Source organism: Ornithorhynchus anatinus, chromosome 10 (assembly GCF_004115215.2).
Source record: "Ornithorhynchus anatinus isolate Pmale09 chromosome 10, mOrnAna1.pri.v4, whole genome shotgun sequence".
NCBI lineage: Eukaryota > Metazoa > Chordata > Mammalia > Monotremata > Ornithorhynchidae > Ornithorhynchus > Ornithorhynchus anatinus.
In genome coordinates this window covers 43,735,870-43,750,154 of record NC_041737.1, presented here as the reverse complement: position 1 = coordinate 43,750,154, position 14,285 = coordinate 43,735,870, and the positions used below count along the sequence as shown (strand labels likewise).

The window sequence follows — 14,285 nt, the reverse complement described above, 5'->3', positions numbered from 1 at the left end:
CTGGTCAAGGACAGCCTAGGGTCCCCAAGGCCAAGGTTTGCCCCCTTCCCTACCATCCCAGCCCACTGAGAAGCAGCATGGTGTAGTGGATAGAACATGGGCCTAGGAGTCGGTAGGTCATGGGTTCTAATCCCACTTCACCACTTGTCTGTAGTGTGTCCTTGGGCAAGTCACTTTATTTCTCTGGTCCTCAGTTAACCCACCTATAAAATGGGGATTGAGACTGTGAGCCCCACAGGGGACAGGCTCTGTATCCAATCCAATTTGCTTGTACCCACCCCAGCACTTAGTACAATGCCTAGTACATAGTAAGCATTTAATGAATACCACAATTATTACTATTATTATTACTCCCCATCAGGCATGTCCAGAATTCCCCTCCTGGACCTGGCTGAGACTATTTCTAGCCAGGAAACACTGCTGGGGATGAGGTGGGAGAATAGGAGGGGCTGGGGAGAGAGCTACTGGGATGACTCTGTCCCTGGTCTGCCCCTTAAGAACATGGGCCCCAAGAAGCTGCCCTGATGGTCAGTTGTTAACCTGGTCAGGGAGCAGGGACACCCAGTGGGGAGAAAACCCACACCACCCTGGTCATGATGGAACTGAGTAGCAGTTGGAAGAAGAGGGGGAGGAATGGGAGGAGGGGTGGGGGCACCCACTGCCCTTCCTGTGGATACCCGCAACCCCTGGCAGCAAGAAGTGCCCAGTTTAGGAGAGATTGCCTCAGGAGAGAATTCCCAGCCCCAGTCCTGCACTCTTGCCAATTTCTCAGTGCCTGAATTGCCATATGCAAGCATGATCATCTGCAAATGCACAACGCTGTGTCCTCAAATAACTACAATTAACTGGGCTGCCTCAAACCAGCTGAGCAATATCCTGAAGGAAAACAAACATACTCCATAATATTCTGATCTCCGCTGACACCCATTCAAACACAATGCCCAAAGTCACATGACTGGAAGTCACACTAGTCCCTGTACTGATGAGGAATGCTATTTTGGATCAGTTGGTCACATTGAGGATTTTCAGATTCTATAACAACAGAGCTCAATCCTAGCAACGCCAGGAGAGTAGCTCCTCCCCTTGCCTCTGCCCTCTCTGGCAGCCACAACTGAGTCATACCCTGTGGGTTTAGTTGAAAGAGCAGGGGAAGGGGGATGAGGAGCACTAGAAGTAGGACTCCGGCACCTGGCTTCTTCCCCTGGCCATGCCATGGTCTCTGTCTCAGGACCACTCACCACTTTGATCCATCACCACAACCGCCACCTCTGCGTACCCTGCAGGCTTTTTTTTTCCAGAGGGTTCTTCTGTCCCAGTCTGTATCCAGCTCAGCAGCCCCTCTCAGCCTTAATTTACTGAACACTTTGTTTTTCTCTAAAGGATTTTTTTGTGGATAATTTTCTATTCATCCTCCTAAAACCTCTTTGCACAGGGAGGGGCAGGAATTGTTTTCTGCATTTTACAGCAAGGCAGAAAAAAGGTTAAGTGACAGGCCTGAGGTCACACAGCCTGAGGTCACACAGCCTGAGGTCACACAGCATATCAGGGGATATGTCCACCAACTCTATTGAATTATACTCTCCCAAGCATTTAGTACAGTGCTCGGCTCACAGTATGTGCTTCATAAATATCACTGATTGATTGCTATCCACCACATCAAAATTCCTGGTCTCCTACTTGACTCTTTCTACTTCCATTCAATCGTATTTATTGGTTGTTTACTGTGTGCAAAGCACTGAACTAAGTGCTTTAGAGAGTACAATATAACACTAAACTGACACATTCCCTGCCCACATCCATCTACTTGACTCTGCAGGAATCTCTCCTCTCCCCCTCTACTCCCTTCTCCTACCCATTTGATTCTATCTCTGTCCAGCAGAAGTTCTGATAAATATATCATAAATATATTGTTCATATATATAAATATATCACATCTTGAAAACCTATATTTCTCTTTTGTACAGTGTATGTATTATTTGAAGGGTTCTATCTTCAATAAATGCCTTTACAATTTTATTGTTTGTTAACTGTTTATTGTGTGGCCCTTGGCATTTCTAAAAAAATTATAAGGTGAGATTTTATGGCCCAAATAAATGCCATGCTGTTTCTGTCTTACCTTTGGGCCAGTCCTTCCAGGCAATGATCTCTCAGCATGGCACCTTCACTCTCTCCTTCAAAACACTAAAATCACCAGACCATCAGAACTGCCATTATGGATCAAGCCAGTGGCCCAAGAAGCCCAGAAGTCCATGTCCAAAAGTGTGGACTAGGAGGTATCGTGTGCTTGTTGCCCTCCATCTGCGTGCTATTTATGCTTACCAAATACACAGAACTGTACTACAAGCTTGAGAAGATAAGACAGGATCCCTGCCCTCGAGGAGCTCACAATCTAGTGGGTGAGAAGGACAATAAAATAAACTAGAGATAGAAGAGGCAGCAAGTATAAGGATATGGACTTAAGTCCTGTTGGGGTGGGGATCAGATGAGTAACAAAATGCTCAAGGAGTACCAACCCAAGTGCTCAGGCAATGAAGAAGAGAGAATGAATAGAGTGGGGAACTGAGGTGTTAGTCAAAGAAGGCTTCTTAGAGGAGATATTATTTTAGGAGGGCTTTGGAGGTGGGGAGAATGGTGTTGTGTTGCATATAAAGGGGAAGGAAGATCCAGGCAGGAGAGAAGGTGTGAGCAACGGGTAGAAGGTGACAGAGATAAGATCAAGGCACTGTGTGCAGTTGTGGGTGTAAGCTCCTTGTGGGTCGGGAACATATTTACCAACTCCATTATATTGTACTCTCTGAAGCACTTAGCTCAGTGCTCTGCACGTAGTATGCACTCAATAAATACCATTGATTGATTGATATGTGAGAGCTGGGTTGCAGTGGGAGAGGAGCCCATTTTCATATCAATAAATTCATCTCAAACACCCTGATATTTTTGACCTGCACAGGTTTGTGTGATAATGGATTCTTTAGGCTTCCTGCCCTTTCCAATCATTCCTTCAGGCTGGGAGTAACAGATCCAACACCATGTTATACAACCTTCTTGGGCAGTGTTAAAAACAGGAAACTAGAGTCTGTGGGAGAGACACAAGACGACTCTTGGCAGCTGATAGGAGACAGGCTGCCTCCACTCACACATTCATCCTGTGGTATCCCTAGAGAAGTTTCCCATAAACCTTCCCTTGTTTACATATGCTCACTGGGACACTTCTATTCTCCCTTCTACTTCGACTATGAGCATCATGTGGGGCAAGGACTGTATCTGATCTGATTAACTTGTTTTTACCCCAGCACTTAGAAGAGTGCCCAACACACAGTAAGCTCTTAACAAATACCGTTAACAAAAACAAAAAACAATGTCAGTGCTAATCCAAGTAATTTAGGAGACAAAGAAGTTCCACAATTAACACGGTTGTGTTCAGCAGACATTTACACACTTGATGGTGAACAGTTGGCCAGAAATGAGTTGTTAACCTGGAGTAGACCTAGTCTTAGCTGACAGTGGAAACAGTATAGGCTTCAGAACTAATGCCAAATATTTACAGAGCAGCTAATGTAAGCGGCACTCTGACCTAGACACTGCTACAGTGTACCAAGGAAATACAGCCCTTGCCCTCAAGATGCTTTCAATCTTTTGGGTCAATAATAAATGATAATAATAATAATTGTGGTATACTTAAAGTGTTTTCTGTGTGACAAGCACTGTTCTAAACAGTGGGGTAGGAACAAGCAAATTAGGTCAGACACAGTCCGTGTCCCTCACTGGGCTCATAGTCTAAATTAGAGGGAAAACCGAGAGTTAATCCCCATTTTACCAATGAGAATACTGAGACATAGAGAAGTTAACTAACTTACCCAAGGTCACACAGCAGGCAACCCACAGAGCTGGGACTAGAACCCAGGTCTTCTGAGTCCCAGGCTCATGTTCTTTCCACTAAGCCATACTGCTTCTCTAAACCAGGAAAGTATAAATATACACCCACAGATACCTGTGGCAGAAAGAAATGTCTAATGAAGTTCTGCCTCCAGAGATGCATACAAAGGCAGTGGAGGAGGGGAAGGACTTGCTGAAGAGAGTGGAAGTACTGAAACCAGGGGAGGGTAGTCTGGAAGGGCTTCTTGGAGGAGGTGAGGCTTATGAAGTATTTAGAAAAGATTTGAACAAGACTTATAAACCCAAGAGATATTATTGCCAAATATAAATGACGAGTAAGGTTTATACCTTTGCAACCTTGATAGATCACAAATAACGATCATAAAAGAATCTCTTCTCCATTTGGTTTGAAAGAAGTGTATCTTTGGAGGGAACACTGGGTTCTGCCCTCTGTGTATTGATTGTTCCAAAGGATAATGGTCCTAGTTATTCCAGGAAGCGGAATGCCAGCCCAGGGGATTTACTTGATCTATCCCACTGGTTATTCTCATGGACATACTTGGCTGGAGTTTATATTTACCCCATTGAAGCCAGTGATTTTCTCCCACAAGCTGAGAGATTTTGTGATGGTTTGACCTCTCATTTAGTGTCGCTTCTTTTTATCTGGGAAAGTGTAGCTTTCTCTTTGAGCCTCAGAAACTAAACTGAGCCAAATTTTATGCCTGACAGCTTGACTTAGTGACGGGAAAGGCCTCCGGCATTCACTGATTCAATCGTATTTATTAAGCACTTACTGTGTGCAGAGCACTGTATTAACTGCCAGCAGACAGCGGCATTTGGGAGGCTGAAGGATGAGGAAGAAACAAGATGTGACTGAAGCTACAAGACCATATTGAGTCTATCAGTAATTGTCGTTCATCAGGCTAGACCAATGAGGTGGAGGGGTTAGCTGACCCTACAGGTAGGGCACCCCTAAGGGGACAGAGGGAGGTCCTGTGCACTGGTCACTGTTGGATGGCTTGGGGGGGGAGATATAAGGAGGAGACATTTTCTGGTTACATCTTCCCCCCCCTTTCCTCCCCGGCAACCAGTCTAAGTGGGGCTGTGGGACTGAGTGGAATCTGGTTGGGAGGGATGGAGGTGGAACAGTGCCAGTGTGGTCTAGTGGAAGCAGCATGGATTAGTGGTAAGACCATGGGGTTGAGAGTCAGAGGAGAGGGTTCTAATACCAGCTCCGCCACTTGTCTCCTGTGTGACCTTGGGCAAGTCACTTAACTTCTCTGTGCCTCAGTTACCTCATCTATAAAATGGGAATTAAGACTGCGAGCCCCATGTGGGTCAGGGACTGTGTCCAACCTGATGAGTTTGTATCTACCCCAGAACATAGAACAAACAGTGCTTGGCACATAGTAAGCACTTTACAGATACCACTATTATTACTATTATATTATTAAGACCACAGGATTGGGAGTCAGGAGACCTGCATTCTCACTCCACCACTTATCTATGTGACCTTGAGCAAGTCACCTAACTACTCTGTGTCTCAGTTTCCTCACCTGAAAAATATCTGCTCACCCTCCCTTCTAGACTGTGAACCCAATGTGGGATGGGAACTATGTATTGCCTTACGATTATCCTCAGCCCTTGAATTCATTTATATCTGACTGTACATTCAATTTCTTATTCTGATTCCACTTCTTGAAAACCTTTTTGTGTCTATCTCCCCTATTAGAGTATAAACCCCTTGTAGGCAGGGAACATGTCTGGTGTATCTGTTACTTTTCTCCAGTGCTTAATAAGAGTGCATTGCATCCTGTAGGAGCTCAATAAAAACTACTCCTCCTAGTACTACTGCCAATCAATCAAACAGTTGTATTTATTAAACACTTTCTGAGTGAAGAGCTCTGTGCTAAGCATTTGGGATAGTACAATAGAATAAGCAGACAGGATCCCTGCCTTCAGGAATTTTATAATCTACTATTACCACTACAGACTCTTGGGCAGAGGAGGGTTGGAGAAGATGAGTGATGGAAGAGAAGCAGCTATCCCACATGAATATTTGCTGTGTTTGCCTTTCCTAAGACCACCATATGCAGCTAATATTTCTTTAGGACCGGTTGAAAAGAACATTACTGCTTTGGTAACATTTGTTGAGATAAACTTCAAATATTTACTTCTGAAACAAATGTTTCAGTTCTTAGGACTGTGATCTTCTGAAGAGCTAATAAATAATGTTTCACTGTATTTTCAGAAGTGAAATTCTAAAAACATTGGATCTCTCATTTTAAAATTAAAAAAGAATAATTCTTAAAATGAACTTAAATACTGAATGTCTTTAAGACTTAATAAAAATACCTAATTCAACTTCTTATTCAAAAGTAATTCTTTCAACTGTACTCCTGGGAGATGAATGAGATGAATTTCAGAACTAATTTCTCCATCCCACATACCCTTCTGTAAACCAGATAAAAATATAGCTAGCTGCAGTGTAATCTAAGGAAACCAATCTAGTGCCTATAAAAATTTTCAGTGTTAAATAAAACCGAGTATCATGATTCCATTAATCCCATCATTAATGATTAGTAAGCATTATAAGCTTTGCAGAAGAACATGAGGAGAGAAGATTGTGTTTATATTTAGCTTTTTTTCCTTTCCTTCGCTTAGCCTTATTACAGGAATAAAAACCATAGGACAGAAGCTATTGTAGCTTTCACTGAAGTAAGGTCATCCCAGAAGAATTTAACAGCCGAGAGTGATTTGTTCAACATTCATCCAGTGGCAACAGGCAGACTTCATCCTCCAATAAACTGGCTAACAGAATAACATCAAGTTCAACAATAGCTATGAAAATATGAGGGGCCAAAGCTTCTGCAAGATTTATGCCACGTTAAGCAGGCTCATTTTGTGAAAGTATCTTTAAATGTAACTCTGCTACTCCCAAAACCATGCTAGACATGACAGATCCTTCCCTTAATTTCACGTAAAATGAAGGTACATGAGTAGGAAAGAAAAAACAAGTGATTGTTTTGTGAAGACCAATCCATATTTTTACACATCATCAATGGTATTTGAGCACTTATTGTGTGGATCACTGCACTAAGCACTTGGGAGAGTACAAGAGAATTGGTAGACATGTTCCCTGCCTTACAGACTAGAGGGGGAGACAGACCTTAATATAAATAATTTACAATATGCAATTTATAGATATGGTCCTAAATGCTGAGGGTTGAATATTAAATGACCAAAGGTCACAGATCCGAGTGCACAGACAATGGAGAAGGGAGAGGGAGCTGAGGAAAGAGGGCTTAATTGGGGAAATCTTCTTGGAAGAGTTGTGACCTCAAAAAGGCTTGAAAGGTGGGGAGAGCGGTGGTCTGATGTATATGGAGGGGGAGTTCGTTCCAGCCCAGAGGTAATCTTCTTAGTCAGTCTGAGGGGAGGGGGTTTTGGGGTGTGTGGCAGAGTGTGGGGGGAGAGTGTGTGTGTGTGTGTGTGTGTGTGTGTGTGTGTGTGTGTGTGAGACTCCTGGGCAGTTTATCCATTATGGAATAGGAAGGTAAATGAACTCCAATCCCAAGATGTTATTTTTCATTCAAATGCAATCAATAGCTTGCTTATGTATTTTTGTTTTACCAATTATGAAAATTTCAAATACATACCTAAGGGGTTTGGTTTAGTTAAAATTTCATTCTCTAGAAGGGGCACGGAGAATATCACAGATTATTTATTCTTTCCTATTGATCGAATGATCAATAGGAATGATCTTTTTTGTTTACAGATTCATTTTATCCTACAGGGTAAAATTAAATGATTCAAATTCCTTTCACCGATTCAGAAAAAAAAAATGATATGGTAGAAACACAATAGTCCTTCATTTGCTTCCAAAGCAGGTTCATTTTTATTGCAGCAAGAAATGAATGCTTTGGGGCTTTCTTGATGAGTACTTTAGCCAAGTGACTTCTTAGCTAGTGAGTGATTATTAGCAAAATAATCCATCACCATTGCCACCAACCCCATCCTCTCATTCTCATCACCATCATTACATCACTATCATCATCATCACATTCATCATCACCTCCACCATCATGACCAGCCATTTATGAATCCCCTATGTGTGTGGAGCAGTGGAGTGGGGACATTACAGGCATTTAATATGATTCACCAATCTTTTCCCTCTGCACGGGTCTCCCTCTCCTCTCAGCTCTGCCAAATTACACACCACTCTCTCCACCTTCAAAACCTTCTTAAAAAAACCACCTTCCCTGAGATGTATTCCCTGACCAATGCCCACCTATCTACACCTCTACTTGATGGTCACTGTAACCCTCTAGAAATATCTGTTTACTTACTTTTTCATCAAGTACATCTCTGTTCTTCCACTTTTACCTATTGCACTTGGGGCACTTAATGTCTGCTCATCTCCTCCCACTGGACTGTATCTCGTTCAAGGTCAAGGACTGTGCCTATAGACTGTATTCCAAGGCAACACATTGCTCAAGGTGGCTGCTAATGGTGCATTTCTTTGCTTTCTGTCTTCAAAATTTACTAAAGCCTCTTCTAAGAAACAGCTCAACTGTATCTAGGCTGTAAACTCATTGTGGGCAGGGGACAAGTCTACCAACTCTGTTACACTGTTCTTCCCCAAGCGCTTAGAACAGTACTCTGCACACAGTAAGCTCTCAGTAAATACAAATGATTGACTGAACCAGCAAAGAGAATCTTCCTGGACCCCGGATAGCGACAATCCAACAACAGTATTTACTAAGTGCCTACCGTGCACAGAGTCCTGCTCTAAGATCTGTTTTCCAAACACTTAGTACAGTGCTCTGCATGCAGTAAATGCTCAATAAATATGACTGAATGAATGAATGAATCAATCAATATAATTCACTGATTTAGCCAAGCACTGTAGTAAGTGCTTGGGAGGGTACAATAGTGTAAGTAGACCCCTGCTTTAAAAGGAGCTTTCGATCTAGAGGGGTGAGAGACATTTTATATAAATGACCTGATGGGGAAGCAAGTATAAGACTGTAAGCTTGTTATGGGCAGGAAAGGTATCTGCTAATTCTGCCGTACTGAACCCTCCCCCAAGCGCTTAGTATAGTTCTAGTTAGCTCTCAATAAATCCCATTGATTTATTGAAAGATATGTGAGTGCTGTGGAAGTGGAGTGAGCATCTATGTGTTTAACTCTTTTATTACTAAGTGCTTCATCTAGTGCTCTGCACCCAGGCAGCATTCAATCAATGTTATTGATGATGATGCCCTCTAGAAGCTTCTGAGCTCACAGACTGAGCTGACATAGAAAGAAAGACATAGAAACTGGGCAGGCATTCAACAAAAGCATGAACTGAATAATTAAATAAACCTAAACCATAGCAACGTTATGTCCAAGCAAAGAGGAAAATGCATATTCCTTTTCTAACTTGATTACTATATAGCAGGGTCTGAGACAAGAGTTAATTTAATCATTAAGCGCCTGGAGTTGCTATCCACATCATTTTCTCTGCATAAGAAAAACAGATGGCTCCACTTGAGTGGTTCATAGATTGAGAGAGACTTCTATATAGAAAAAATGCAGAAAAGCTCTCCAAAATCCACCAACACTATGACCCTGTCATCAGGGGCAGCCCAAGAGCATTAATAGTTCTGCATTTAGATTCCCCCCTTGGAATCTCCAGTGGTTTGGCCAACCTGAGAGGGCTGGAGACCTGTTGTTTATTCAGCTTGAAGAGTAATCAGTGTTATTTACTGAGCACTTATTGTGCACAGAGCAATGTACCAAGCGCTTACTAAGTACTAAGAACAAGGATGAATGGGGGAGGGTGAACGTTTTGAGGCCAAAAGTTTCAAGGTTCACCTTCTGTTCACGTTATGGTGATCATGTATCTACCCCTGCACTAGTACAGTGCTCAGCACATAGTAAGCAATTAATGAAATGCTAATATTATTTTATTTATATGGATCTGCTCCATTCTGCTTTGGGTAAAAACCATACACTTCAGTGAAAGATGCAAGACTGTTCTGCACAGTTGACGGGGTCGAGGATGTTAAAAATCAGAGAACCATGGCATTGGGAGCTCCTGAGAAGACAACCAGCCCATCACTCTGCCTCAGGCAACCCCTTACCTAGCTATTCCAAAGAGATTACAGAAAATCCATTCTAACTTTACCCATTTGAAGAGAGGCTTCCTACCTTTACCTAGCAACTTTAAAAAAAAACTTATGGTATCTGTTAATCAATTGCATTTATTGAGCACTTAATATGTGCAGAGCTCTGTACTAAACACTTAAGAGAGCATAATACAACAGAATTAGCAGACATGTTCCCTGCTCCCAACGAACTTATAGTCTAGAGGAAGAGAGACATCAATGAATGAATAAAAAGTCCTTACTACGTGCCAGGCACGGCACTAAGTGTTAGGGTAGATGGACACATGGGGCTCACAGTTTTAATCCCCATTTTACAGGTGAGGAAACTGAGGCACAGAGAAGTTAAGTGATTTGCCCAAGGCCACAAAGCAAATGGTAGATCCAGAATTAGAACCCAGGCCCTCTGACTTCAGGCCCATGCTATTTCCATTCAGCCCTGCTGTTTCCCATAAATATATCATTATTTTAAATATCTACCTGGGAAATTCTCTTTAAATGCCACTCTAGATGCTCCCTGCCCACACCACCCTGAGCAAGGGATTGAAGATAGTCACAAGGAATAACAATCCTTCATCTTCTGGAAGATCCCTAGGATGACTATGAGATTCCCAATAAGAAGCAGTGTTGACTAGTGGATAGAGCATGTGCCTGGGAATCAGAAGGGTTGGGTTCTAATCATGGCTCTGCCATTTGTCTGCTATGTGTCCTTGGCCAAGTCACTTAATTTCTCTGTGCCCCAGTTACCTCATCTGCTACATGGGGATTAAAACTGTGAGTTCTACGTGGGACAGGGACTGTACCCAACCTGCTTAACTTGCATCTACCGTAATGCTTAGTACAGTGCCTGTGTGGCACATAGGAAGTGCTTAACAAATACCATAAAAAAAGATTCCCTGCTGCCTCCTCTTTCGGAGACCTCCTCTTTCAGAGGTTTGGTTTCAGAGACCAGTGGGGCTTAGCATGGCCCAGGAACTCAGGGGATTTATCAGGGCCTTTGGGGGGGTCGGCAATCACACTGTTACCTCCCAAAACATTCCTTTCCAGAAATAGGAGAAGGAGGGAACAGGGAGGGAGCAGGTTCTCCCTTTAACCTTGACCTCATCTCAGAGGGCACTTTCAAAACTCCAGATGCTATTTTGGAATGGGCTCCAGGCTATAGGCTCCGGTTCCCAAGACGGCATGGAGAAGAGGCTGGCATGACCCACCAGTCTTCCTTCAGGTGGTCTTCCCAGCCTGCTCCCTCCCAAAGTGTCTGAAGAGTTGAAGACTCACTGGCCTGGAAGGAATAAGACCAGTTCCTTGAATTTTTCCTCACAGTCCTTGAATCATCTCTATGAGTCCCAGCAGCACCCTTTTCTATTGGCTTCACTTTGGTTTGGATGAACCCAGGATATCCCCGGATGAACACTTAATGGCAGATGGATTGCAAGCCTTGTCATTTGCTTCTGGAGCGCTCGCCCAAGCATTTAGTACAGCAGTCTGCATTCAGGAGGTGCTCAGTAAGTACCATTGAGAATGCATTTTCAACAAACTCTTCCCTCCAACAAAGCCAATATTCAGCATCCCCTGCCTTCCCCTCACCCTCCTTCCCCCAGTCCCCAGCCTCTATATGTGAGTATATTTAAATGCTTTTGTTAGTTAAGAGGCCCTTTCAGACTCCCCAACATAAAGTCTTCTTTGTGTTCTTTCTCCAATGCCATTGCCTCACAGCTCTCTCAGAAACAAAGGATTTATAAAAGAGAGTTTCTTCTCTATTTTGGTGTTGGTTTTTGATTAGCAGCAAAGCTGTAACTTACTGAAATATTTCAGAAGCTAAATCTTTTCTTCTTTCCTCCCTCCCACCCCACATCTGCTATTCCCCCCGCATTATAAAGATTCACTTCTTTGCACCTGTTCAGGTCTTGAGAAATGAGTGGTCTAGTTTTGGAGGGTTTTTTTCTATTAATATAACCAGATCTCCAGGAGGTGACCCTTCAGAAATGGCCTCCCTTAATTTTTTTTCTGGACCACAGGCTTTTTTAATGCCTTAAACCCTTAGACCTACTTACTAAAAGAAAGGGGTTTGGAACTCAGTAAATACAGCTCAAAATAGGGGCAAGGGTAGACTGTGGAATGGATGTACTTCTTTATTACAGTAATAATTATGCAATCAACCTAATCTTACAGAAACCCCATAGCTTGGGGAAAGACCCCAGGTTGAGAATCAGAGGACCTGACTTCTAATCCCAGTTTGGCCACTTGCCTGCTGTGTGACTTTGGACAAGTCACTTACCTTCTCTGTGCCTAAGTTCCCTCATCTGCAAAATGGGGATTCAATACCTGTTCTCCCATCTACTTAGACTGTGAGCCCCACGTGGGACCTGATTATCTTCTGCCTACCCCACTGTTTGGCACAAAACAAGGACTCATTATTATTATACTAACATTTATATTAATAATAATAAAGAGTCCAGATTTGACAATCAGAGGATCTGGCTTCTAATTCCACCTCTGCCATTTGCCTGCTGTGTGAACTTGGGAGAGTCACTCAACTTCACTGTTCCTCAATTACCTCATCTGTAAAACAGAGGTTCAATTCCTGCTCTCCCTCTCCCTTAGTCCATAAACCTAATACGGGACAGAAATTGTCCCTACCCTGTGTCCAACATGATGAACTTATACCTACCCCAGTGCTTAGTGCAGTGCTTGGCATATGATAAGCACTTAATGACTACCACAATTATTATTATTTGCCATCAATCATATTTATTGAGTGCTTACTGTGTGCAGACCACCGTAATAAGCACTTGCGAGAGTACAGAATAAAAATATGCATCCATTTTGCATGGAAAATAAAAGTGGCTTTTGTGAAAATGCCATAGGTTGAAATCTCTTTCTAACCTGCTTTAGACTGCAAATCTGCTGAGTAACTAGGAGGGCTTCTTCCAGTTTTTATTCAGCCTCAAGTTGACTGTTGATGCTCAATGAAGAGCAGTGTTGAGGTAAAAAAAAAAAGCCACCGCTTTGGGCTCAAAACCATGTCCACTCTGTTTCCTCCCCCCACCCCTCTCAGTGAGCACTAGTCTTCTTTGTGCTGTTCTAGATCACAATTGATCTGCCCAATATCCTTGCCAGGCTGGAAGGGGGACTCACTCCAGAGAAGCAGCATGGCTCAGTGGAAAGAGCACGGGCTCTGGAGTCAGAGGTCATGGGTTCAAATCCCGGCTCGGCCACTTGTCAGCTGTGTGACTTTGGGCAAGTCACTTCACTTCTCGGTGCCTCAGTTCCCTCATCTGTAAAATGGGGATTAAGACTGTGAGCCCCACGTGGGACAACCTCATTCCCCTGTGTCTACCCCAGTGCTTAGAACAGTGCTTGGCACATAGTAAGCGCTTAACAAATACCAACATTATTATTATTATTACAGGAGACAGAGGAACTGAGGCCTCTTGAGGGGGAGTGAAATACCAATGGGGATAATCAAGGGAAGAGCCCAGGGGCCCCGTGGCTTCCCAAGTGATGTGCCCCAGCTGGTCCCCCAAGCCACTATGGGAATCTGGGAACCTGCCATCTTTAATTGGCTGGCACATGCAGGGGCCTGCTCCCAAAAGGACCGCAGCATGCTCCCACAGAAAGAGATACAAGCCTTGCCTTTCAGTGGAATCCCATAGGACAAAGAAAAACGTTGGGGAAATGCTGCCTTACCCTGCAGCTTTTCTTCCTTTCCCTGGCTCAGAAAGAGGAAACACTATCTCACCAAGCACCATCCAGCCTAACAGAATGGGACCAAACCCAGTTTGTTCAGGGCTTAACCGCCAATGGCCCAAAGTGACTTTTGAATGTTAATTTTGTTTCACAAATGATGGAGCTCAAGAGAATAATAAAAATAATAATTTCGGGATTTGTTTAGCGCTTATTATGTGCCAGGCACTGTACTAAACGTTGAGGCACTGCACTAAGCGCTGAGACGACAGCCCTTTCAGATGTGCTTCCTTTGTGCCCACTCGCCTATCCTTTCCATGCTTAATGTGACAATGGGCAGTACCCCATACCTGTGCTTGGTACAAATGTCTTCTGGGAAAATTCAAGTGTAAATGTCACTCGTTAGTAGAACAGCTCCAAACCCTTGGATTCTTCTGCCCTGGCAGGGAAAGGAGTCTGGTAATCCAGAAAGCAGCTCAGGAGATGGAGAGTGAGGGAGGGACATTCCCACCTGTCCCATGCCCAGGCATTCTAAAGGTTGGGCCTGGTGCCCACGCCCAGGACTGTTACCTGGCAGCT

General features: G+C 43.5%; 1 long non-coding RNA gene across 1 annotated transcript in view; it reads left to right on the top strand.

Annotated features, from left to right (window-relative positions):
* LOC114814773 overlaps nt 1–11,779 on the top strand; it is a 53,639-nt gene extending 41,860 nt beyond the window's left edge. Inside the window, exon 2 of the long non-coding RNA XR_003762577.2 lies at nt 11,343–11,779. This is a non-coding gene — a long non-coding RNA (uncharacterized LOC114814773). The remainder of the gene's footprint in view (nt 1–11,342) is intronic.
* Nucleotides 11,780–14,285: the final 2,506 nt, after the last annotated feature.